At 36.6% G+C, this 22,690-nt stretch overlaps 2 long non-coding RNA genes and 1 pseudogene across 4 annotated transcripts; all 3 read left to right on the forward strand.

Moving 5' to 3' along the window:
- The first annotated feature begins 10,194 nt into the window (after positions 1–10,194).
- On the forward strand, positions 10,195–12,928 carry LOC148921474 (uncharacterized; annotated as a pseudogene).
- Positions 12,929–15,327: 2,399 nt separating this feature from the next.
- On the forward strand, positions 15,328–19,606 carry LOC148921475 (uncharacterized). Of its 3 annotated transcripts, none has more exons than XR_016125318.1 (8): positions 15,328–15,641; positions 15,736–15,800; positions 15,908–15,947; positions 16,459–16,534; positions 17,975–18,168; positions 18,270–18,338; positions 18,399–18,436; positions 18,939–19,606. It is a non-coding gene; the product is annotated as an uncharacterized LOC148921475 (long non-coding RNA). The 3 variants fall into 3 exon arrangements; XR_016125329.1 differs by having other exon boundaries at positions 15,328–15,624; XR_016125323.1 differs by lacking the exon at positions 18,399–18,436.
- Positions 19,607–19,612: 6 nt separating this feature from the next.
- On the forward strand, positions 19,613–20,335 carry LOC148921476 (uncharacterized). The gene is made up of 2 exons (XR_016125337.1): positions 19,613–19,695; positions 19,764–20,335. It is a non-coding gene; the product is annotated as an uncharacterized LOC148921476 (long non-coding RNA).
- Positions 20,336–22,690: the final 2,355 nt, after the last annotated feature.

Genomic DNA, 22,690 nt, shown 5'->3' on the forward strand with positions numbered 1-22,690 from the left:
AAAATCCAAAGACTTCAGAGATTTTCAAATTGCAGTAATAGTTCATAACGGAGATGCAATACGTAAATTACCAAACTGTGACTCTACGACCTCACGTAAGCATATTATAAAGTCATTGTGTGTATTCGCGAGTGTGTGTGTGTGTGTATGCAATTCGGTGTGCTTCCAACACATTCAGATATCCCATGCATCTTCATAAAATGCCAAACATATAAGGATTGATCACAATCCGAATTATACTTCTACAGATCTCAAAGGCAGGCAGGAAAGAAGTTATATCCTTTGCTAAGTTCCCAGCGAAAATATCTTATACTTCTCCACAGCAAAGGATTTGAGCATGACAATAAGAAAAGAACACGTAACCAGTATTTTGGCAGGGTAACTAAATGCTGATAGGTTTGTCATGTCGCCTAACGTCTGGCAACTTACATTCCTTACCAATTTCGGAGTACCGTGCAACAATTAAAATGGGAAATTCGCATATGTTGCCACCCCACCACAACAGCAGAGATGAAAAGATAAATAACTTCATTTACAGTATCAAGACAAAGATGAGTACCTGCAGATCCAGCTTGTGAACACCAAAGATGTGCTTCATACGATGTTAATTATATGCTAATAGATAAGATGTATATGCCTCTTTTGCTGATTTTTGAAGATAGTAGTCGCCCTCAACCATCTCCTCCTGCATCAAAGCAATACAAAAGGTACCTCGGAACCAGTTATTGTATAGCCGCCAACAATTGAACAACAAACAGGAAATTACCAGTTGCGACTGCAGATTTTTCAGCTTCTTCAACTCAAATTTACAAGGTTCAAAGACGAAATTTTCAGCCTGAAAACAGAAAGAAATATGGAATTGAAATTGAGAACAGAAGTTACATTGGCTAGACATTCAGGAATATCCAGCCCACGATAAAATAATTGAATTATAGACAAACTATTGGGAACAATAAATTTAAAAAAAAGTAACCAAATTACAAAAGGAAAAAGGAAGCACACCATAGCAGGAATATCCAGCCCACGAGCAGCAGCATCAGTACGAAGTAAGATTCCTTTCTCTGCTTTGCAGAAGTCAAAGAAAGTAGTTGTCCTCTGCTGCGGCTTTTGCTCTCCATGGATATCAAAGCAATCCACATTAACGTATCTAAGAAGGTCAGAGTGGAATTTGACTGAGTTACAAGAAGAGAAGAAGACCATCACTTTCTTCAACTTAACCTTCATCAGAAAAGAATATAGGAAAATGAATCTCTTCTCACTAGGCACAATACAATAGCCATGTTGGAGCCCTGCAGTGGTGTCCTATTGTGCACACAATCTTGTCAGATTATAAAGACGAGGGAAAAATCACAAGGGAAAAAAAATATGTATTTAGTTACGAATACGAAGAATGCATAATAGATATGAACATAAAACAAATGTAAAAGAAGGAACACATAAAGCTAAAGGTAGAAAACTAAATCAGCGTACCTTTGGTAGAATCTTAATAATCTGTTTCATTTCTTCCTCAAAGTTTGCTTCCAAAATCCTGTCAGCTTCTTCAATTATGAGGTACTGCATTTCCAAGAGAACAATAAAACTAAGGATGGTCAAATGATGTGATGTCCTGATACAAGCTTTCATCTCAATCAAAGATACATAGCTCAACCACACAGACAAGCTAAATTTTGTCACTAACACAACAATCAAAATTGCAAAAGGATCCAAAACTACATTCCAGTATCTCGCCAAAGGATTAATAAACCCGAAGAATATTCAAAAGTCAGGGAAACATTTCTTTCAATAAGAAAGCCATCTGTACCAATATGCAGCATTTCGGAAAATAACCAGTTACTTGGCAGAGTCATATTTCACTCCACCAATCTCGAAAACTCCATCAACAAAGCCCACTTTTACTCCACCGTTTGTATCAGTGCTTACTACTACTTCACAAGGCACAAACTAAATCTTAACTTAGGTTAGGTACGTGAAATTTGCATAGGCATAAAAAAGAAAAATATAACAACAATGTCCAGGGTCTCACCTGAATAGCAAGTTCCAGTGTTGGGCAAATGACAACAACGCCCGTTCCCTGACGAGGAGTAAACTGTGTCCTATATAGCAACTCCAGCTGGTATTAGAAAAACAAGAGTTTTCCCGCATCCTGTCCTTGCAGCTCCGATGACATCATTTCTGTTCAATAGTGGTGGGATTGCTTTGTCTTGAATCTGCAGTTGTAACAACTTGTAGCAAGCAACTTATTGAGTTTCAACCACAGCTTATTTACTAAAAGGGTAATGGAACGAAAAATTTTACCTTCACCTTAGTCATCAAACGGGAGAGCTGTCTTCTTTCGTGTATTTAGCGGTAAACCAAGCGTTGCTACTTAATGTTAATGAATCTTCATTGGGACTGGGAGTATAAAGAAAAAAGACATCATATGCCCTTCTTTCTGCACTCTTGTTCTAGGATGCATTCCGTCAAGCATGATGGGATGCAATTTTATTGTACTACATTTAAAACACGAAGAGATGCAACCAACCAATAACACGAAATTTTCAGTCAAGTTTATTAAATATAGTTCTATATGTAAACTGTAATTTCAATTAAGCGACATTATTTCAATAATGAGATATTCAATTGACTCTGATTCATGGGTGAAGTAAATCAAACCCATTTTTAGATAAAGAAGATTAAAAAAACTATAGTGACTAGGAAAGCCCCGGAGATTCTATGGGAAATTGGAAACGTCGAAGTGAGTTGTGGCTTATAAATAGGAAGATGAGGATGTACATAGAAACAAATGCAAACACAAACAGATAATCTCACAAAGTTTTTTCTGCAACTAAAGAGATGCAATATACGGATTTAGATTGTTGGAAAAATTCAATAATTATACTCATAATATTCATATAAAATCAATTAAATAAATTATACCCAAAACACATCAATTATACACAATAACTAATACAATAAATACGTATGAAAAAGGTTAGGAATATCTGGCATGTAATGTCAAGAAGCACTTAGTCGCTGTCCTAAAGCCATAGACGTCTTCCTAAAACCATGTGTTTGGGTCAAAGTTTTAGGTCAACGACTATGTAGCTCTCTTGACATCATTAATTCATATTGAATACAAGGGTATTGGATAAATACGTACTCATTTTTTGGAGCAACCCGCACATTAGAAAGTAAGCCACTTTTTTTTATGTGCGTTTACACTTTATCAGTAACATCCGCACTATGGTCGTTCCATATCGTACCCCTCCGGATACTTGTGTAGGTCCTGGAATGACTGCACAATGATTGTCTTAGTTAGGGTTGGCAATGAGTTATGTCGTGTTAGGTTCGTGTTGTGTCAAGATTATATACGTGTCAAGAATGCTAAACCCAAACCGTTTAATAAACGTGTCATTTTCGGGTTGACCAATTTATTTCTCGTGCAGGTTTCGGGTCATGTTGGGTTGACCCGCTAAGTGGTAGCAAATAAAAAAAAAATTCTAAACTTTGATAAATTAACCAAGTAATTGCATTTCACGGGAAAAAAAAAACAATGAGTATAGCCGTGCGGCTATACTATGTATACACGTAAAAAAAAAGAGGAATTAGGCGCCCACATGTCAAAATATGTATAGCCACGTGTAAAAATAATTACTAAAAATAAAATTAAAAAAATTAATTTACCTAAACATACTAAGTTTATACTTATTTTTTTAAAAACTCATGAAAGTTCGTCAAATGTGATGGACCCACCCAAATTTCACTTTGGAACTGAAGTCGAGTTGCGGCGGTCGGACACCTAATGAAGTGCCGGCACAATGACTAAATTGCCCTTTTAGTTAAAATTCAAGTTTATACAAGTTTGACCTCTGACGAAAATTCTGCCGAGTCTCCCCTGTAATTGTATAATTCCCCAACATTTCAACCTATCAAAAGCATATATATACATATCCCAACTGCCAGCATACATTCAATTTACATCTAAAAAGTTCTACTAAACTAAATGGCCTCAAGCCATACAGAAAGTCCTAGGGCAATTCATCAGAGCAACTAATTCAAGAATTTACAACAACAGAATATGATTTCAAAGAAATCCTACATGCTTAGAGAGTGGAAGCGGAGTGTGGAAACTGGCCGGTGGTGGCGCTCTCGTGCACGTCTATTGCCTAGGGGCATAAAACATTCAAAAATGTGAGTGGACAAAAATAAAGTTTTAGAAAATAGCATATGAACATACTAACCCCACTATAAAAACAGTTAGAAAACCCATTATGCATACTATATTCGTACAAAAGATAAACACACATATTTATATTTATATAATCATTCACACACTCATAGAAATCATCAAACAGTTTAAATATTGAAAAACAAATATTTCTCCACCACCTAGGTATACCCATTTTATTTCCGTCAATTCCTATATTTATCCATAAATTCCCTTATTTTCCATCAATTTTATTTTCTCCACACCTCGTAGCAACCAAAGCAACGCTCCTCGCAGCCTCGAAAACACAAGGTCATCCGAGCCGCAATCCTAACTGGACTCAGGAGACATTTGGTTAACCTAATCCGCATTCCTCGCTCCCACGGTTCGGGCATCCTCGAAACTCGTGGGGCAAATGTCACGCGCGTTGACAAAACCGAAAGCAACTAAGATGTCCGTGGACATCGTCATATCCGAAGGCAACTTTTATTCCGAAGGCAACATCTATTCCGAAGGCAACCTTGGGTATCCATGGTGGTTTTTTTAAAAAATAAATATATATTTCTGAAAAAGATTAAAGATTATAAAAATAATTATAAAACTATTCCTCATTCTATTCTTATATCTTGTTGCCATTCATGAAAACCATAATTTTATTTCTCATCAAACCATTCAATCCGGTAATCACCTCATTTCCTACTTTCCAAGCCTTTTCTCTTTTCCAACATAGCAGCATATAAATACAATATTTAAATCCAATTAAACATGCTTGGAAAGCCGTAGTCAATAAGAACTTATTCAAGATCAAATAATGAAACTCATTTGCACAAAATCATTTAGAAAACAAAAGTCCACTCACCGAGCAAGTCCAATAAATGGACAAGGTCCCTCCTGCGGTTATTTGGTGCCCGAGTACCTATTTAAGCCATCATAATATTTAATCAATAAAAATACTGAACATAAATATGTAATCCCAAACACGACCCTCGTCTCCTAAGAGTGCGCGCACCAAATTTAAGATCATTCCTATGCCCACTTAAGCATTTCGGATGGTTAGAATGGTCTGAAAAGACCCGAGACTCGATAAGTGATAAATTTCCATATTGGTCAACCCGGGACCTCGGGGGGTCCATGACCTCCAAATGTCAATCCGAGAGTTCGTATAGGTTCTACATTTTAATATAACCACGTCCGCTAGTTTGGTCCAAATTGACTGCCGGATGATCAATCGTACAATCGACCGCAGCTTATTTAACCTAGGGTTCGCAATTTTGGAGTATCCGGGACTGCAATTTATGATCCGTCGAATCCTATACGATCTTAAAAATACGAGGTACGACATACGTGAGTTTGAGTTCAATCCAAATAGTCCGAACCTATCGAACTTGAAAATCACACAATATGCAAAATCCGTTCGAGGCTCAAAACGGATCCGACGAATCCGAGCACGCCTACTACCGCGGATAACTAGGGATCGATTGGGACACAATGCCCATTTCGCTACAGTGTCCCGCGCTGCCACACGCTCGGGCATCGCGTGGGTGTGCAGATCAATTTCCGGCGGGCGGAAATACTCCAAATCGTCTGCCAAGATTCCTACCCTAGGTGTAAAATCTCATTTGGAGACACTTTTGTACTTCAACATAACCGAAAATATGGCCGGAAGTGGCCGGAATTTCAATCCCAAAACGGGCCAAACTTTGATTTGAAAATCGAATTACCTAGGCTGCAAATCGATCAATTCGGATAGGACTATATCTTTCAACCTTAGACATTAACCAAGAACAAAGAGAACCCAAAGAAGATTTTCTGTGTATATTTCTAAAAAAGAAGTACAATGGCTCCCCAATTGGTAATAAATCCACCGTCGAGGATACAACAGTAATTGTAATAGAGTCCCCAACTAAAACTTGACACATGGCTAAATAACTATCCAAAATTAAATAGTTTTGGCTCCAACTCCTAATTCCTATAATTACCCCTCCATTTGAAGCTAAGTTTACAAGCATTGAAAACTTTTTAAAACAAATGGAATTGAAAGCAGCTTCAATCTGGGCAATGAAATCTGGAAATCAGGCCTTGAGGTCATGGTAGACCTGCCATGGCATCCGTTAGTGTGACCCTTCCAATGCACTAAGACATCCACCCCCGCAGCATTACCACATTTGACTAACTTCCTTTCCAAAATAGCTAGTGGCTCATCTTGCACAATACCATCTTCAGTAATTTGAGGTAATGTTAACGAAGGAGTCACGTGATTTCCCAAATGCTTCTTCAAACAAGACACATGAAATACGGAGTGGATCTTACAACCAATAGGCAATTGGAGTTTGTAAGCCACTAGTCCCAACTTCTAGTATCTCATAAGGTCCATAAAATTTGGGCAAAAGTTTATGGTATGAGTAAGCAGCCAAGGACTGTAACTGGTAAGGACCAATTGCAAATACACCATATCCCTAACTCGATATTCCTTTTCGGAAATGACGATGTTTATCAACTTGAGTCTTCATTCGATTATGTGCCGCCAAGGAGATTAGATTTCAAAGTCAACATTCTCTCTGCAACCAAAGCTCACAACATTGGCGAATCTTGTAGCTTGGCTCATATGGTGTAAACCGTGGGTAACGACCATCAACCGACTTCAAATGGGTTTAACTTATGATGTATGATAGGCTGTATTATAACTAAATTCTGCCCAAGATAACCAAAGCAACCATTTTTTGGGTTGAGCTGCAACAAAGTACCTTAAATAAGTCTCCAAACACCGATTAACCACTTCAATTTGGCCATCAGTCTGTGGATGGTAACCAGAGCTCATCCATAAGACTAAATCATGCAATTTGAAGAATTCTGTCACTAACAAATATTGGATCCCTGTCACGAACAATGAAGCTAGGCATACCATGTAACTTAAACACATGGTCCACAAAGAGCTGAGCAATGGTAGCATCTGAATAAGGATGGGATAAAGCAATGAAATGGGCATACTTGCTCAGACGATCAACTACTACAAAAATGATAGATTTCCCTTAGCAAGGGGGTAATCCAACATTAAAATCCATGGAGATATCAGTCCACACCTTATATGGTATAGGCATGGGTTTTAAAAATCCGCAGGAGTCACAGCTTCATACTTGTGTTGTTGACAGGTGTGACATTCAGCTACCATTTTTTGCACATCGTGTTTCATACTTGGCCAATAAAAACTCAAAGAAAGCCTTTGATAAGTCTTCAAGAAACCCGCATGACCAGCCGTAACTGAGTGATGAGCAGCAAAAACTTTGGTCCTCCAAATCGAATTAGGATTAAGGACTATTCTGGAGTTATATTTAAGGAGACCATTGTCACTGCGAAACTTGAGTAAATAATTTGTTGTAGAAAGAGATGGTGCATGAGGTGATTGTGTAGGACCAGTGACAGCTAGAACTTGTTGTTTTTTACTAAGAATCCAAGGATCACCCTACTTGTACCATCGTAAATCATCCATCCAACTATGATAAGGATATGTAATTGCCAAATTCTCAATATACTGCCCAGAAACATCAGTTCTTCTAATGGGTAAGTTGTCCATGGCAAAGACTTGAACTTGGTCAGTAAAATGTGACTGATAGGAAATCTAGACAAAGCATCACTGCTTTATTATCACTTCCTTGCCTATAGTGTATCTCATAATTGTAGCCCAAAAGCTTGGTGACCCATTTTTTCTGAAAAGGAGTGTGAGCCTTATGATTGAGAAAATATTTAAGACTATGGTGATCTGTCTTAATGATAAAGTGTCTACCTCGTAAGTAATGATGCCACTTCTTGATGGCATGAACAATTGCCATCATTTCCCTCTCGTAAATGGAAATGGCTTGGTTTCTAGGACCATGAGTCTTGCTGGTAAAAGCAATAGGCTTGCCTTCATGTTGTAACACAGCTGTTATACTAGATCCAGAAGCATCACTCTCAATGATAAAAGGTCTTGTAAAATCCGGCAAGGCGAGAACCCTGGGAGATAACATGAGTTCCTTGAGTTTGTGAAAGCCAGCAATAGCCTATGGAGTCCACAAAAATCCATCCTTCTTGATTAACTGAGTCAAAGGGAAACTTTCCCTACCATAGTGATGAATAAATTTTCAATAATAGCCTGTGAGACCCAAAAATCCTCTCAAACTTTTAACAGAAGTAGGTACAGGCCAATCGAACTGCGCATTTAATTTGGAAGGATCAACTGAAACTCCTTACCTAGAGATGATGTGGCCCAAATATTCAATAGTAGAAACTCCAAAGGCACACTTGGACATCTTGACAAAAAGTTGATAATGCTTCAAAATTTCCAAAACAGTATGTAAATGCCTTAAATGATCTGACCATGAAGTCTGTACATGAGAATATCATCAAAAAACCAAGACAAACTTCCGTAAACAATTTCGGAAAATCTCATTCATCAAACCTTGAAATGTGGCAGGATCATTTGTCAAACCAAAGGGCATAACAATGAATTCGTAATGTCCCTCGTGAGTTCGAAAAGCCGCTTTTCAATATCTTCTGGATGAACTCTAATATGATGATAGCCACTCCTCAAGTCCAATTTGGAAAAATACTTTGCCCCATGCAATTCATCCAACATATCATCAATAAGTGGAATTGGATATTTATCCTTTATAGTTAACTCGTTTAACTGTCTGTAATCCATGCACATTCTCCATGTGCTATCCTTCTTCTTGACCAACAAAACAGGAGTAGAAATAGGACTATGGTTGTTCCTTATAAATCTAGAGTCCAGCAGCTCTTTGACACACTTTTTAATTTCTGACTTTTGAAGTGGTCCATAAGCATATGGTCTAATGCATGGTGGTTTACAACCAGAAATCAGTGGGATCCAATGATCATGTTTTCTCACAGGAGGTAGAGTAGTTGGGGTGCCAAAGACTGCAGAAAAAGAATCCAACAAGGCTTGCAATTCATGCTGTTGTGGTGAGGATAAATCATCTGCAAGTTTGGCCATATTTTCACATTCTACTTGACAAGAAATAGGTTGTGGAGGCTGAGGCTTAGAACTGGACAAACAAATTTGCTCATTCCCATGCCAAAACTTCATAGTTAATCTCTCAAAGTCCCACAAGATTGGACCTAGAGTTCTCAACCATTGAACCCCTAACACAATGTCACAGACCTCCCAATGGAAAGCAAACATATCGGAGGTATATATAAGTCTCGATGGTTAAAGGAACCACAGCACAACAACCTTTACTCTGAACTTGTCCACCATCAGCTATCATGACATCACAAATATAGGCCGCCATCTAACTTCCAGCAACTTCTTAACCATGCCAATGCTCGATGAAATTATAGAGAGCTTCAGTCAGGACTGTTCTTAATTACAGCAGTGGTTTTATAGTCTTAATAGCAATAGGGGCAGGAGTACCATACAAAGCACAAGCTGTGATACAACAAGCATTCACCTTAGCCACTTGTTCAATTTTTTGTAATTCATGAACTATTTCCTTCTCAGAACTATTATAACCTATATCCAACAACAAGATTTGTTTCCTTGCACACTTATGACCCCTCACAAATTTTTCATCACAATAAAAACAAAGATTATTCTGCCATTTATATTGGATTTCTTTAGGGGTTAATTTCTGGATAGACATATCCTTCCTAGGAACAATTTCATTTTTAGCGGGAACTAAATCATTTTGTATGAGTAAAAGAGGCAATCTTGACTTAGAAATTCCAGCAGAATGTGCATACCTCAACTTCTAGAGTTTAGCATCCACTTCATGAGAAAAATTCATGGCCTCATGAACTGTAGCTGGACGAAGCAACTTGACATCATGCTTGAGTTCTTCCCTTAATCCTCCAACGACAACAGCTCAATTGAAAAGTCGGACTAAGATCACGGATTAGAGTTGCCAAGTGGCAAAACTCAACGATATAATCTTTTAAGGGACCTGTTTGACGAAGCTTAAAGAGCGACTTTCCAAAATCCTCAAACCCATGAGAGCCAAATTCTCTACGAAATGCCCTGGTAAAATCTTCACATTTGGACAAAGAAGAAGCACATTCCTCCCATTGATACCACTGCAGAGCCTCACTATCAAGATGGAAAGAAACCATTTTTACCTTTTTCTCAGAGGGCACCGAAAAGTAATCAAAATATTGCTCCGCCTTGTAAATCCATTCAATTGGATCATCCCCATCGCTGAATCTGGGAAATTCTATCTTAACAAAGGGCATATGATTCTCAGAAGAAAAATCCCTTTCCCTCTCTCGATGATAACCCTTGCTAGGTTTCTTAACTTTCCAATGTGGGACTCTTTACCTTCACATTCTCACACGCCCACACGTGTGGCGAATTTTCAAGCCTAGCATGTAGACAACACATATTGGTTGATGTGGAGCACGTGTGGCCTTTGGGCTTTCACACGTGGGCTAACCTGGCTCTGATACCATGTTAAGATGAAGAGGAACTGAAAAACAGAGTAAAGAAACCATAGAAGCGCAGAGAATTTCGAGAAGGAATTGTAGGTTTCTGTATTTCGTTAAGCTCTAACTGAGCACATTACAATCTTTATATCAGCCTAACTACAGTCTAGCTGGCTACTCGCTTTGCTAACAACTCTAACCACATTCTAACAGCTTACTCATTGATCTGTTGACACTTGGCAATATCATCATTGATACTCTTACACTTTCTCACTTAGGGAAGGCTGATGAAGTTTGCAGTAAGGGGAAGAATATATTAGATCACTCTTATGGAAGCTTTAAATGACTTACAGAGGATGGACGTGATTCCAATGAAAAAATTCAAGACAATGCCCTGAAATCCGGCTTATCTCGATTGGTACCTTCTGTAAGTTTCAACGATAAGATTCTAAGTGCACAGAGTTTGGTTCCAGTCCCAAAGAAAGCCATCAGCCGTTTTCAGACTTTCTTTTAAAAAGAGATCTGTGATGCAGAAGAAACCATTGAACAATGTAAGCATTCAAATAATTCAATTTTCTTTGAATAGAAAGAAAACTTAGAATATTTTGATTGATGTACATGTATATTACTGAACATTTCAATGATATATCCGCAGGTCAATCAAAAAGGTTTTTGTATCGGCCTAGACCAATATATATCATTCCATGTTGTAGAGTAGAGAAGCCGACTTTAGGATCTTGGTCTGAGATTCCACCCTCAACTTTTAAATTTCGTGGCGAGAACTATTTCAAGTATGACTTTGGTTTTTTCTTTTGTCAAAACCAACCTTAACTGAATTTAGACATTTGCAACTAATTATTATGTTCTGCCTTGCTAATGATAATATTATTTTATGTTGGTCTACCATCCAGGGATAACGAAAGTCAACTGCTCCGAACTACAGTCCATATACTCCAATAGGTGTTGATGTGTCTGCATGCCCCAAAAAGATACATCACATTGCCCAGCATCCTGAGCTTCCCAAAGTGAAAGCAAATGGGAAAGTGTTCATTGTAAACATACAGGTATTTTTTCAGAATTGATTTATCTTGTTATGTTTAGTTTGTTATATTTTGGCAATATCTAATGATATTGCTTTGCTCCTTGTTGCAGTTGCCTACTTATCTTGCTGCAATGTTTCTTGGTGATAGTGATGGAGAGAGGATGACTCTTGTAATGTATTTCAAAGTTTCTGAGAACTTTGATAAAGGCATCTCTTCTTAATTCCAGGACAGCATCAAGATAACTTCATTTTGTATGCATCTTCATCCATTTGGATAGGCATGTACTTTATTCTGATGTACTCTCCCTAATGGAAATGATCTTATGTTCTATTGGAACACTCAGTCTGTTGGTATATTTGAATGATGCTTTTAGAAAATGGTTGACAATGAGACAGAAAAAGTTAAAGGATTCGCAAAGGACTCCACTATACCTTTCAGAGAAAGACTAAAGATCTTGACTGGGGTGGTAAATCCTGAAGATCTCGTCAGTTCTGCTGAGAAGAAGCTTGTACATGCATATAATGACAAACCAGTTCTTTCACGCCCCGACGCAATTTTTACAAGGTAAATATTGAACATTTATGTTGTTGAGTGTTAAGAAGATGAAACATAAAAACCATGTTGTTTGACTTTATCAAGCTCTCTCACATGCAGGGTCCTAACAACTTTGAGATTGATCTGGACATTCGTCACTTCAGCTACATATCAAGGAAGGGTCTCGAATTGTTGTTAGAACGTCTTTAAAAACGGAATAGCCGAGAGCGGCTATACTTGTAAAATATTCTATTTATGGCGTGTAGTCACTCTAAAATATTCTTTTTATGGAGTATAGTCGCACGGCCATACTTTTAAAATATTATTTTTCCGGAGTATATCCGTGCGGCGATACTCCCTTTTAAAATAGATAATTTATGGAGTATAGCCGTGCCGCTATACTCTACTTTTAAAATATTCTTTTTATAGCTTATAGAGTATAGCCAAGCGGCTATACGTTTAAAATAATCCACCGCGCGGCTATTCATTTAAAATATTCTATTTAATCAGTATAGCCGCACGGCTATACATTTTAAATATAACAATAAAAATATGGATTTCTCTATGGCAAAGCAGAGCCTTGAGATTATGAATCAATTAGACATGGTATGTATCTACGTTCTAGCTTTGTTCCTCTGTGTGCGCTTAGGGTTGGGAGAAAATTTATGTCTTGTTTGTGTGTTGCATGTGTATGAGAAGTGATATAATGACGTTGCTTATCTTTTCAGGTGCCATTTGTCCTATTTCCTAAATATATTCGAATATTTAAACAGTATAGCTGAGTGTCTATATTCGGATAATAATATAATTACTAATAGAAGTAATTAAAAAAGGCAAAGATATTACTCCATGACATATATATGAAATTAAAGAAGTTGGGCAAAAAATAAAAGTAAAGAAACTAATTTTATATATTTTTTAAAAAATAAATAGCAAGAAGACCATACGTCTATGTCAGCAACTATATGCCGGATTAGACCTCTGCCAAGGAAAGTTTCCCACGGCGTAATGTCGTCGAGAGAGGTCTAATCCGCAAAAATTGCAATGAGATAGACATGTGCCGATGAAAGTTCGTCAAGAGAGGTTTTTTTAAATATTAAGTATAAACATGGTATCTTTAGGTCAGTACATTTTTATTCTAAATTTTCTTTTTAGTAATTCAAAAAAATCTTAGCCTTATTTAATTACTTTCATCAGTAATTATGTTTTAATCATTATTTATTTTGTGAATAATTAGTATTAAATATTTTAATTAACTTCATAAATATATTACTTAATAAATAGTAATTGGTTTTTTAATTTTTTTCTTTAATAAAATACTTAAATTCTAATTATTTATTAAGTGAATAATAATTAAAACATAACTACTAAATAAAGTAATTAAAAAAGAGAAATTCAGATTATGATATGTCAAGGGTATAGCCGTCTGGCTATAAGTTTAAAATATTATGTTAATGGAGCCTTATCAAAACAAATTTTTGTCCAGTCCAGAGTGCTAAATTGAATCAATAAATTTGTGATCATGAAAATACTTTAGTAATTCGCTGACTCACTTGAGAAGTTATTTTATTGCTTGTGTACATATCCACATGACATGTTGATGTGATTTATCAAAATTTTCTGAAATTATTATAATTCGTGCACAATAGTTATAAAATTCAAATTTTACACAAAAAGAAGGAACAATAAGAGAAAAAATCGTAGCCAAAGGTGGTTCATATGGTAGATCCAAAGATTCCTATGAAGATGAATCCATTCTCTTAGAAAGGTTAGAATGGTGGTTCATATTTTTTGAAAAATAATATATCCAAGCGGCTATACTCCAAATTTATTTTAAAAATAGTACTTCCATGCGGCAATACTAGGTTTTTTCCTAATTTTATTTTAAAGATAGTACAGCCGATTGGCTATACCCGTTTTTACCAAATTTTTTAAAAACCAGTATTGCCGGTCGGCTTTAGTCGGTATTTTTTTTAAATAGTATAGCCGCGCGGCTATACTCGTTTTTTTTTTAATATTCTGGCGAATCGGACTCGAACTTATCACTACGGATGTCTAGGGCACGGAGCAAGCCCGCTCTAGGTTTTGAGCAGTGTTCGAGATATCGGCCTAGGCGCTAGCCGGGAGGACACCGACACCAGGGAGTTAGGGGGCCTAGGCGGCCTGGGAGGATCTAGGCGGCGCCTAGGCGGCCTGGCGGATCTAGGAGGCCTGGCGGTCTGGGCGCCAGGGCGGGTCGTGTCCTTTTTTTTCCAAATGAAGACAGACGAAGCTTGCTGGTGCGAAGGAACAAAGGTGACATGTATATAGTGTGTGAGAAGGAGGAAAGGTGACGTAAAATAAGGAAAGGCATAAGAAATGAGGGGTTCGTTTCGTCTGGAGTGAAAGGAAGAGATAGAAAACCGTGTTTCTGTTGTTGAGAGAGTGAGAATTGGGAGGCAAATGAAGAGGGAATGAGAGATTTCAGTCAATGGATCGAGGTGAGTGTTTTGCTGTTACTGATCCTATTTAATTGAGTTAGTCTATATCTTCTAATCCCTTTTTAGTCCTTGACTTGTGTTAAATTTTCCCAGGTAACAAATGTCCTTTGTGCCCAACAGTTCTAGAACATGTGCTTATAATAATTGAATGAGATTCTTGTATTATTTGACATCAGAATTATTGCTTTATGGTTTTCTATACCTATGCTGTTTGTAATGGGCATGGTTGCGCATCCCCCAGGAGTTCCATCTATTATAGATTGAGTATAACAATTAGTGGATTTGTGGTTCTAGATTTTGGAAATAAACAAAATCCAATTAATATGAAATTACTAATCTATGAATATGAATTTAGGAAATCATTTTGGTGGGGCCATTCAAACTTTTATTTCCATCATGCATTCAATGCTAGGCATATATTTTAGGTTTGTTAGCATGATATGTGCTTGCTAATTTTTTGTGCTTAATTAGTGTTATAGCTTTCAGAGTTTACCAAGATTGTTTGCTTCAATTCTGTGGTCTACCTTCAATACCTTCTTTATGTTTTTGCCAGTGCGACACTTAACGACATTATACAAAAGAACTTCCCAGAGGAATTTGTTGAAAGGAAGTTCGAGAATGATACAATGACAAACAATCTTTGTTATGGATGTTTTCCTCCCATTTCAGAAGTTTCGGCTACTCATTTCTTAACCTCGGTATAGACTTCTGGTAAGTTGGTTAGCAGTTTGTATTTTTCACATATGACATTCATAAAATATTTAAACGTAGAAGTGCATTTGCTGCAAAATAACTATGTTGACAAACTTATCTGGCAAGTTTTGTATGCCTACTTGGTACTTTTCTACAGTCCATGTGATCCATGTGTTGTGTGGTTTTCATTGAATGTTCATAGATTTTTGCTTGTACCTTGTCACTCAAACAACGGGTAAGGAGGATAATAGAAGGCAACCGTCGGATGGGAATGGTAGATTAGTGTCACTGGTCCTTTTCTTTCCCTTTTAACTTTCTTAAGGTATATAAAGTTTGACCCAATGTATAAGTTTCACTGATTGTGGCTTGTTTTTTTAATTTGTAGGTTACCATTGAATCTTCAACAGGCTCAATAGCTGATTTTCTTGTGAAGTGGAAATTACCAACTAGGTCTTTCATCCTCCTTTCCTTCTTATTTTTCTAGTATGCAGAATGTCATTTGTAAACTCCACTACCATGCTTCCTCCTTTTAAAGAAAAAAATTATTATTTATGTAGGTGTGAACCACTACCAGAAGGGTCTAGAGAGAGAGCAGACGTAAGTTCATGACAATTTGGTTTGCTGTAATGTCTCTATTGGAGTGTGCTCTTTTCTTTTATATTTTATATTTAAATTTTTTGTTGTAGAGAATAGTAAGAAGCTTGAGTTAAGCTTGATCCGGTGCTTAACAATGCTTTTGAGTTTTTTTTTTTTTTATTTTTATTAATAAATTGGTCACACATTTTTCTAGATGCAAAGTTGCATAGGTTTCAACTTCAATTGGCAAAACTTGAGATACAATAAGCAGAGCTTAAAGTGTTGTCGATAAGGCATCTTATTTTATATGTGACACGTGACCTAATGGAATTTGGTTGTAAATCTTCAAATGTATTATAGTTGTCACTGAATTAAGTCTAATAATGTCATTGCTAAAAGGCCCTGTAGCTAATGTATTAATAGCCTGAAGTGTAACATGCATCACCGTAGGAAGATGCAGGACAAAGTTCTTCCATGTTTTTTCCCCTCATATTGGTTGCGCCTATGTGGTTTAACTTCTATATCTGTCCAGTTGCAGGAATTGACAAATAATGCAGCAGAGTATGCTCGGTTATGGATAAGGCGGGGTAAAAGAGCAGCACGTCAAGGTAAAATACTCTGGAATGACATCAATTGAATGAACTCGGAATTTACCTTCTTTTTTGCTTCTTTTTTTTTAATGGATCTCCATAAGTAAAATCTCGTAGTCCTCTATAATAGGTATTTGGATGACCATTAAGAATATCCTGAATCAGATTTTCCATTATTTTGGGTGGATATTACTGCCTGACTGATATTACTACCTTCAATTTATTTCAAAACTCTTTTCTTCGTTGTCTCATTAGACTATTTTGTATCCAATTTTTCATATGCAGAGAATACAACGCGAACTGATATATCTCATAGCAAAAGGGCAGGGTTGTCAAGTGCAATGAGAAAAATGCTATCATTGGGTTTAGTTCATAATTACGATGGATACATTTTAGAAACTAAATTATTACACAGGCAATTTTATACCATGAAATTCAAGATTCTTTTATCCTGAAAATGTTGGTGGATCCCTATTTTTTGTTGTTGTATTTATGGGTTTAACACGTATTATTTCTTATAAATAAAATCCATTTTTTATTCTTGCCTAATGGGCTAGTAGTTGGAAATCATTAGAATGGGAGGTATTGGAAAGAATTTAAATTCTCATTCCCCAATATTACTGGTATAAATAAAATAATTGAATAAATAACTCTATCCTAATTAGCGAAAGTGGTATTTTAAGCCCTAAACCCTAAAATAACATTGACAAAATTGTATATTTAAAGAGTATAGCCGGCAGCTGTACTATTCAAATATATTATTTTAAAGGTATAGCCGCGCGGCTACCCTCTTTGACTGTATGTGAATACTTTAAAGGTATAGCCGATCGGCTATACTCTTTAAATTCATTCGAAACAAACACGAAGCTTGCTTGCACTCGCAGTCACACGGCCATTTCACTTGCAAGCTTCAAAGACTCGGTCTTGAGCTCTCTCTCTCTCTCTCTCTCTCTCTCTCTCTCAAGCTTCAATTTTTTTTCTTTCGTTTCGGCTGATGCGTTGATTGGATTGGACTGGACTCTCTCTATGAAAACCATCAAATGTCATTCAGCTATTGAAATCTCCACTAAGATAACAACTCTGATGCTATAAGGGAGTTAGGCGGCGGCTAGGCGGCCTGGGCTGATCTAGGCAACGCCTAGGCGGATCTAGGCGGCTCGGGCGGGTCTAGGCAGCGCCTAGGCGGCCTGGGCGGTTTTAGGAGGCATGGGCGGGTCTGGGCATCCTTTTTTTTGAAATGAAGAGAGACGAAGCTTGCACTCGCACAGAAATGTGGTGCGCGAGTGAAATGAAGAGACAGAGAAACGAACACGAAGCTTGCACTCGCAGTCCAATCTTCAAAATTCAAATACTCGGTCTTGAGCCTCTCTCTCAACTCAAGCTTGGATTTTTTTTTCCTTGGTTTCGGCTGCTGCGTTGATTCGATTTTTTTGTTGTTGTGCTTTTCTGTTATTGAAGTTGGCAACGTCAGATGAACATCCAAGGCAGTTTCTTAGTATGCCAGAAGAAGCCCAGCAGATGGTTCTTTAACCTGAGGCACACCTTGCAGTTTGGCATTGGATTACACCATGTCTGTCTGAATGACAAAGATAGATCTATGGTTGAGGAGCTTTTTGCAAACAACAAGATTCAGGCATTTCTGTTTTTCCTCAGTAAGCATGAGTCTTTCCTTAAAAACACATTAGGAAAAGAGAATATAAAAAGATAATTTTCTTACTCCATATACTGATTAGGCATGTGTATTAAATTATAGGTATTGGTTTGTACCAGTACATTGGCATGGGGTGTAAACCTTCCAGGTCATCATCTGTTCATTATTAAGGTAAGGCAAAATTTGTGCGGTTTTTCATTTGGTTCCTATATTTACAAAGGTTTCTAGCAGGAGTATATTGCAGCAGCGGTTCTTCAGGACAAATTTATGTAAGTGTTGATTCTCTTGCAGGGAAAACAAAGAGATATGTTGATTTTACAATATCAATCACATATATATTGCAAATGATGGTTTTGGTCACACATGACTACATAGAATAAAAAATGGAAAGAAATTAATATGTGAATCAGATTCTACGAGAAAGATGGGAGTAGATGTCCATCACAATCCGCCCGCCTAACAATCAATAAACACAAATCATATTAGTTTCTGAATATTTGCCTCAAATATTAATACTAGGAATCAGGTTGTTTGGGGTTTTGAATATCAGAAATAAAAGACCAGTGCTAGTGCGAATTGGGCACTCTGCCTTGTTTATATTATTACATTCTACAGCTAGCATATCAGCTGATTAGTTAGACATGTTAATCGGGGATGCTGAGCACCCCTGAATGTTGTTAGTCCATGCTTCTTTCCTGTATTGTTTATCTTTTTTTTGTTTTTTTTCCTTTGACCTCCAAGAGAAGCTCATCTTTTATCTTATTTACGTAGATTTATCTGGCCTGAGGAAGGATTGGATGTGAGTTAACCAGACCTTCAGAGACCCCAAAAGCATGAGCAATTATGACTTACTCATTAAAGTGTTGTTAGAAGGGCCACTTTGGAATTTAGCCATATATATTTTTGTCTGTAAGGACAATGTGCAGCACTTGCACTTAAATGGTACACTAATTGTTTCTGAAAATGGTGAAGCTTTGATTTATCTAATTATTATATTTTTAACAATTACGCTTTCATTCGGATGATTTGTTGCTTAAGAAAGTAGAGTTTTCACCTCCTAGCCTCTTCTCATATCTTTTGGGTTATTTTCGTGGTTTATGGTTTGATGGGGTTCTTCCTTATGGATGATGCCATGCATGAATATTGAACTTTCTAACTCGCTAAGCAAAAGAGGAATATTCTGCATACAGCTACTATTCCCCGAGGCAACTTTGCAGACCATGATTGGAAATTTTCCTGCTTCAAAAATGTATCAGGTACAGACTTCTAAGATAGTTGACACATGGATGACTAACCCACAGGTCAAGATTTAACGTGAATGGACAACTTTTTGACTGGGCTGGGTAGGTTATTGAAATACAAGTCAGTTATTTGTTTTCAGGCGTGTTAACTAATTTCAGTAGCTTTGCATCTAGAATATTTTGTTCTTCTAGGATCTGCAGCCTAGTCTCACTCTTTAGACATCACACTGGTGAACACCAATTTCAGGCAAAACAAATCAAGAGCGTTTACCCCGCATTTCCCTAAGGTAAAAACTTCTTCTTGTTCTAAACTAGTAATGAGAAACCAAACTGAGCTTCAGATTCTCTTTTACAGGTGAAAAACGAAGCATGGTGGTTGGTCCTTGCGAACACCTCAACATGGGAATCATATGCTCTCATAAGAGTATCTTTCTCTGATCACTTGATTACTCCCATGGAGTTACCATCAGTTCCTAAGACTCTCCAGGTACTATGTGGCCTTTTCTTGCTTTGCTTGCTAACATTTGTTTTACCGTGCTTTACAGGGGATGAAATTGACTTTAATTTTAGATTGTCATCTACGGTTCGAGCAAGAGCACTCTATTTCACAACTTATTGAACTGCAGTAACCAAAGGAAGATATCTTATCAGTAGGATACATTGGACCTTAAGGTGTATAGATAGTTTTAAAAAAGTATCAATACATTGGACCTTAAGGTCAGTAAATATTCGAATATATTTACAAAGTATAATCACACGGCTATACTTTTAAATATATATATATATATATTTCCTTCTTTATGTATTTGAGTGAGATTGAGTAGTAGTTGTGAGTTGAGTCTCTTTCCTTCTCCCGTATATATTTCTCATACTCTAACTCTAGACGAAAGGGGTTAAAAAGAGTAAATACCAAGAAGACTTTTTTTAGGACATGGACATTTAGATTCAAAACGCATTCAAGCAATTTTATACCTAGATATTCAACATTCTTTGATCCACAAAATGTTGGTGGATCCCTTTTGTTGTTGTATTTATGGGTTAAACTCCTATTATTTCTTATAAATAAAATCCATTTTTTATTCTTGCCCAAAATAATTGAAGAAATAACTCCAGCCGAATGGGCTAAAGTGGTATATTAGCACCCAAACCCTAAAATAATCTTTTAAAAAAAACTCTATATTTAAAGCGTATAGCCGGCCGGCTATAGTCTTTAAAAAATAAATATAAACAAGGCAAATTCGTGCGGCTATACTCTTTTTAAAAAAAGAAAAAAAAGAAAAAAGGGCTATATAAAAGAGTATAGCTGCTATACTATGTAAAATTAAAAAATAATAAAAATCGCATAGCCGAGCGGTAAAATTAAATTTAAAGGGTATAGCCTGTCGGCTCTTTAAAAAATAAAAAATAAAAAAGTAAAGCCGGGCGGCTATACTGGTTAAAAAATAATAAAAAATAGTATAGCTGATCGGCTATACGCCTTAAAAACAAAAAAATAAATAATAGTAAAGCCGGGCGGCTATACACGTAAAAAGGTACTCTGTAAAATGAAATAAAATAATTAAAAATAGTGGCTATACTCGTTAAAAATTAAATATAAATAGGGTATAGCTGTGAGTCTCAAGTATCGGTGGGAGCTACCTTGGGTAGGCCAGTCCACATTTCCCAGGTGACTTGGAGATTCATTGAAGCATTGGAAGAACGTGCCAAGCACCATCTCAAGTGGCTTGATTCCAACAGAATGGAAGAAATAAAGTCCAAACTTGAAGAAGCCTTTGGATTGCCCAGTTGTTGTGGAGCCATAGATGGTACACACATCATCATGACCCTTCCTACCGTTCAAACATCAGACGATTGATTTTTCAAGCTCTGTGAAGGTGGACAACATTTGAATGAAAATTTTAGGAGTAGAGATGCCAGTATAGCAGCGCGGCGATACCTTTTAAATATATTATATTTTAAGAGTACCGACGCTAAGCTATGCCATTTAAATATATAGCCATGCGGCTATACCATTTATTTATAATTAAAAAAGGCCAAAAATGGCGAGCTTTACATTTCTCTCCCCGCCTGGGCCGCTTCACTAAATCACTTCCCATCAAAGTCTTCAAGTTCAAGGCTGAAAAAGAGGTGGGCAATTTCTCATTTGAGCTCTCATGGCGCCTCCCAAGAAATCAAAGAAAAGCAAGAAAGATAGGAAATTGAAGTAAAACTTAAGCTTTGTTCTAGTCGAGCCTAAAGCCGCAGACTCTGACTGGTGGGATAGTTTCTTCAACCCAAGGTTTTTCTTTTCACTAAGCTCAGTCTCCAATTACTCTGCTTCCTACTTTTTTATGGAATGCATTCATATTACTTGTAGTTTTAACTAAATTATCTTTATATTTTGCTTATTTTGGAAAATCTATGATGCATAGAAATCTAGAACATATGGTGGATTTTGTTCTGTAATGTTAAATTCAGTAATGATGTTCATAATTAGAGCACAAAACCTATAAACTGTGCTTTTGTTTAGTTAGGCTGTTGGAAAAATCGGCCTACGTGCTAGGCGGGTCCTTTTTTAATTTTTTTTTTCCTGACTTTAGCTAAATTATGAAGTCGCTTCAATTTCTGATAGCCGCTATACAAAAATTTGCTTTTGATTATGTGTTTTGCATCCTAAAAAGAGAAAGATGTGCTCGAAAAGTTATTACTAGAGGGAGCAATAGAGATTTTAGCCTGTAAAAGTAGTATGTAATTGTTAGTAATCTGGTTTGGCCTAAGTTGGATAATTTATACGGCTATACTCTCTTTTGAAATATTCTATTTATGGCTTATAGAGTATAGCCAAGTGGCTATACTGTTAAAATATTCTACCTATATGTTTAAAATATTCTATTTTACCAGTATAGCCACGCAGCTATACGCTTTAAATATAACAATAAAAATATGGATTTCTCTATAGCAAAGCTAAGCCTTGAGATAATGAATCAATTAGAAATGGTATGTATTTATGTTCTAGCTTTGTTCCTCTGTGTGCGCTTAGGGTTGAGAGAAAATTTATGCCTTGTTTGTGTGTTGCATGTGTATGAGAAGTGATATAATGACATTGCTTATCTTTTCAGGTGCCCTTTGTTATATTTCCTAAATATATTCGAATATTTAAACAATATACGTAGCGGAGCGTCTATATTCGAATAATAATATAATTACTAATTGAAGTAATTAAAAAAAGCAAAGATATTACTTAAGAACGTATATATGAAATTAAAGAAGTTGGGCAAAAAATAAAAGTAAAGAAACTAATTA

This window comes from Prunus mume, linkage group LG1, assembly GCF_029339155.1.
Source record: "Prunus mume cultivar Tortuosa linkage group LG1, ASM2933915v1, whole genome shotgun sequence".
Classification (NCBI taxonomy): domain Eukaryota; kingdom Viridiplantae; phylum Streptophyta; class Magnoliopsida; order Rosales; family Rosaceae; genus Prunus; species Prunus mume.